Source organism: Artibeus jamaicensis, unplaced genomic scaffold (genome assembly GCF_021234435.1).
Source record: "Artibeus jamaicensis isolate MK-2021 breed Jamaican fruit bat unplaced genomic scaffold, CSHL_Jam_final contig_466, whole genome shotgun sequence".
In the NCBI taxonomy this organism is placed as follows: Eukaryota; Metazoa; Chordata; class Mammalia; order Chiroptera; family Phyllostomidae; genus Artibeus; species Artibeus jamaicensis.
In genome coordinates this window covers 4,046,992-4,052,340 of record NW_026521844.1, presented here as the reverse complement: position 1 = coordinate 4,052,340, position 5,349 = coordinate 4,046,992, and positions in this window count along the sequence as shown.

Sequence of the window (5,349 nt, the reverse complement as noted above, 5' to 3'; positions counted from 1 at the left end):
TATTGTGGATCGTGGTAAGGAATTTGAACTTTTCCCCAAGTGCAGTAGGAGTTCTAAAAAGTTTTAATCCTGTTAAACATGTCAGCGATGTGAGAGATGAGAGGTGAAAGAATATGATATGAAAAAGTTGAGATTCCTTGATGTACTCAATCAAGAAGTTTTGTTGCGGTAGAGGTGTAGATATAGGGTCAAGTGAAGTTTGTTTTTTCTTTTTTAAAAATTGGTACAGTTAAGGCTTGTTTGTATATTAGTGGAAATGATTTTAGAGTGAGAGGGGAATTAATGGTGCAAGAGATCAAAGGGATAATGGTCTTTAAGTAGCAAGAAAAATGAAGTCCATTAACAAGAGGCTCTTTCTCAGCAGGAGAAAAGATAGGGAGGAGGCCAGTTACATGGAGACCCTGGCATTTAGACTGGTGAAGCTGTAAAAATGGGGTCATGATGTCTGATTGCACCTATGTTCCCAATAAAATGGTGTGATTATGAGTTAAAAATGGGGATGTGGGAGAATTAAAGAAAGATGAAATACATATTTTTGTTACATGTCTGAATAAATGGAATACTTGTAATTTTCATTGCTTTCCACTTCTAGGGAAAAACAACAACGAAAAGAGAGAAACAAGCTGATATGAGTTATTTCATCCCAAAAAGCATGGCTGGTGTCAGGGAAGATAAAAGGGAGAGGAGAGAGTGAACTGAGAGAAAAGTTGATCTTACTTTTCTAGAATTCTAGAATTTTAGACCTAGGTAGACGCTTTGATCAGCGTATTGAGGCACAAGCATACCCTTTGCAATTTTTCATTGTCCTGTCTGATTTTTTAATTTAGTTAGCCCAGGTATTTATATTTATAATATAAACTGATAATTTCTGTTTTTATTACCAGTGGAACCAGCATGACTATAACTAAAAACTTGGGACTTGCACTCCAACAAGCGGCACCAGTGATTATTTAGTGGAATGTGTTCATTCAACTACATGGACTAAATGCTTCTTTAGTCACTGTAGTCTTCTACATCTAGGTGACAGGGAAAAAAGTGAATAAGATAGATGACAACCTCTCAGCCTTGCTGAGTCCTACTCTGCCCTTCATCTACCATTTAGATAATCAGGTATCCTTAGTCTTTCAACTACATCAAACACTTCTGCCATAAAACATGCCTCTAAGGCGTACCTAGAGATAGGATGCATTGGGTAGTGTTCAAGGTGTAGTCTCTGAACCTGACAAGGTTTGAATGCCTGAAACTCTCTGGGCCTTGGCTTTTCATCTGTACAGTGATCAAAATGATAGAGCACATCTCACTCACTTCTCGAGATAATTAAAGGAACTTTTACATATAAAATCCTTAGCGCAGATCCTGGCACACAATAAGTGTTAAATAAGTGATTTCTATTAAATAATATGAATGTATCTCCTTCATAGAAATTGAGAAGACTCGGGATTTATAAATGAATTTTAATTTTAGTTTAAGACAGACATAATTTAGAAACTAAATTGTTTGACATACCTCCTTCTCCACTTGCAAAATTACATAAGGACTCCTAAAGCAGGTGTATGTGTGTATGTATGTGCATGTCTGTGTGTGTGTATTTGCACATTTTCCCACACTTTTGCGGAAATTGTATGTTCACTAGAGAAATCAGACCCTGGTCATGGCATTATTTTATTTTATAAAGTTAATTTTGAAGTTAAAATTTAGAACTCTAGTTTACAACTTAATTTAATACTAAAATTTGACTTAGTGTTAGAACTGAAAATGTCAAGTCAAACTCAATCACCCTTCACAATAAAAAATTGAATAGTTGAATGTATACGTCGTTCTACAAAAGCGAATTGCAGGAACATCAGAAAGTCTGCTCATCAACATCATCCTTCCTGGTATAACAATTGCCTCATGTTTACAACTTCCCCCACTGTCCTGATGAAGAGGTATACGTTGTTTTTATTTAAGCTTACACAGATCAATTACTTATCTTTTTGCAGGTTTCTTTTAAATGCAATTACTTGAGGTAGAAAAATTAGTTTATGAAAGCTTCTACAAAATTTATGCAAAACAAGAAAAAAAGATGCCCAAGTTCCTTTTAATTTTTAGAGTGTTTTTTCTTTTGATATTTAAAGACTGTATTACACAGTTACTTACTCTGTAAATTAAACCTGATTACTACTAGTAGCTTATGCAAAGCTAGCTTATTGTATCTATTTGCAAATATATTTAGTAAATGCTTTGTTTTTCTTTGCCTGAATTGCCAAAGTGTGTCAACATACAATAGACATCTTAAATGATACCAAAATAGAAAGGTTTGCATAAGTTACAAGCACAAAATACAGTATAGTCACTCCAGGTGCCTAAAGAGATGTGAAACCAGGAGATGAAAAAAAAGTGAGAGCACTTTGAAAAAGTTAAAAGTACAGTAATGGTATCATGGAAAAGTCACCTAGGGACACCTAATCACTGAGACACCACTACTGAACATGAAGAATGTTTGATGAAACTAGGCTTTGGGGAGTTTTTCCCAATCCCACCCTTTTCCTGCTCCCAAATTAGCTGTCAGCATTTCAGATTCCCTTGGGTCCTCTAAGGTGGGCAGGAAATTTGATGGAACACATTTTCAGAAACTGAGTGGAGGAAATGGGGTAAAGCTGAGTTGCTTAGCTATTCCAGGCTATTTTGTCGCTGTGTTTTAGACTGCAACTGACCTCTTAACCCTTACTCCTGTGTTCCCTTCATTCTATTCGTTGGATTTAAATCATTGTATTTAGATAGATGGCACACAGCCAGTGATAGGACAAGACCTGAGGGGAAAAGATGAAACTTATAAAACTAAGATGTTTCTGTATCTTTTTCCTAGTCTTTCACCACTATCTTTAGTATAGAAAATGAAAATGAAAATAATAATGATAATAATAATAAAAGACTCAAAAAGGCCTGTATGTTATTTGTGCATAGGGCCTGGAGGTTTTCAAGGGACAAAGAGATCAGAAAAGGGAAATGAGAAAGGAGCTTGAGTGTGGAAAAGAAAAGACTGCCCTTTCCTCTAAGAATTTTAAAAGAAAATGGACTCAGATTGATAGCCATTCTAAAGCATTGTATGTCTGAAGGTATGTTCATAGAGTGAATATCTTCTCAAATATACACATATCAGATATACACACACCATACTGAGCAATATTTGTGAGAAAACACTTAAGAAGCAATACCAGACAGCTACTATTACTATAAAAATGCACTTCCAGCTACATAATTATTGATGATAATATTTTTATGTTTAATATTACAAATTAACTATTAAAAGAAAAGACAAGAGAAACTTGAATTATTTATCCTAAAGGTAAGGAGACTGAGGAGCAACCCAATATACAGCATTATTTTCCATGTTCATATATGAAAACACATCTTCCTAAGTGGTTTGTTCATTTGCTCTACAGTACTAACAGCTCTGCATTGTCCTGAAGTTCTCACAGGACCTCTGCTCACTACCTCACCTCTTTCCACTCTCAGAGACACTGATGAGGTCCTCTTCTTAGAAGAATGTGAGATTTAGAATATCAGATTTGCATTATTCTTGGGGATAGTGCGATAGTAAAACACGAATTCATTAAAAAGTTATAAATGTTTTTTTGGATCTTCAGAATTTTTTTTCTTTTTACAGACTGTGTGTATGTGTGTTATTTCAGTATAATTTAACAATGCTATTACACATTTTCAAATCTAATTTGGCCTGAAGTTGTGTTTGTGCACAGAGAAATACAATGTTTCATGATGAGTGTAGACAGACACAGGTGTCCCTGGTGTTCTATGAGCGAGCCTAAGGTCCTTCATACTGATGCACTTGTTCATTGCTAACTTGAGGGACAGATACAAATAAATTTACACCAAAAAAGTTGCTTTCAATTAAAGGATAGAACCTAAATGAAAGAGGAGTTTAGTTTCTCTGACACAGCTTGTGGAGATTTGAATTCCCCCGAAGCCTGGGTGTGGCCCACCCAGCCAGGCAGCCGCCAGAGGACACCCCACCAGCTGCCCTTCTTCTTTGGTCGGAGCAGTATCTACCTTACAGTGCAGAGTGCAGTACAAACATCACCATTTTAAGATATGAAAACACTGCCCTAAGCAGCAGCTATGGCTTCACTGGTCTGAGAATTGCTTTGCATTACCTTCCTTAATGAAATACTCTTTGGTTATACTCTTTATTGTATCTATTTTTATGTCTCTATCTTTATTTGTATCGAGATTTATTTCACAAATATTTCTTGAGCACACATGATATGCTGTACACGGTATAAAATCTGATTTTGATTAAGTTATGGGGACTCAAATATGAAGTAAAAACATAATTTATAAAATAATGACTAGAAACTTTTTTGAATTTACATGATAATTCTAGTTGTTATAAATTGACTCCTTTTATTTGTTTTTCAAAAATGCATTCCTTTCTTTCTTGAGCTGCACCCTAAATAAGTTTAATCTTCTTGTTCTTCTTCTGAATATGAAAATTTCTTTCTTGTATGTGTCTATTGAAGTGGAGAACAAGAACTGGATTATACATTACTTTTGATATTATTGATTTAAGAGATCCTCATCTTGGTATTTCTAAGGAAAGAGCCAAAGAGATCCTGGTATTTTTTGTCTAAAAATCCAAAAGCAATGAAGCAAAACATTTTCCCTGAATGCTATTATACATTACAAAGGAGCTAACTGCTTAATTCCATGGGTCTGGAGTTATTTGTAAACTGGTTCTTAACTAAGGGTACTTACAAACGCCTTTTGCTCCAGATGGTACCATTTAACTGCCTGTGTTACTCATGAGTGGTTTTCTGCTTTAGCTTTAAACAAATACTTAACACAGCAATTCTGTTATCAAGAATTCTCTCTTAAAATTGGAACAGAATCCTAAAGTGCTGCATGAAGTGGCGGCACAAGCAATTTCCTTCAGCATGGGACACTTGGGTTAAAAAGAAATGGAGCCCGAAGGGACTGTAGCCTAGTGAGAAGAGAGGAAAAAAAAATCTCTGGACATAGTTTAAAGATTTGAGTGCAAATTCTTGCTCTGCTACTTATTAGCCTGGTGCCCTTAATAGGTCTCGAAAAAAGTGGAGAAGAGGTTGTCCCTTTCACAGGATTTGTTTGAAAACTAAGTAAGAAAGTAAGATAGTATTTTCCAGCGCTATTTCAGGTGGATGTGAATAGATGTTACTAGGGGGAAAAAAAAGATTCCTTTGCTGCTTCCATTTGAGAAATGTCAAGTTAGAGAAGGAAATAGGTTTCTTCATTGAAAGACCTCCTGATCTATACAATTTCGTATGTTTTGTGACTGCCTGGGAAGGCACATGTTACTGTGTTTCCTGAACA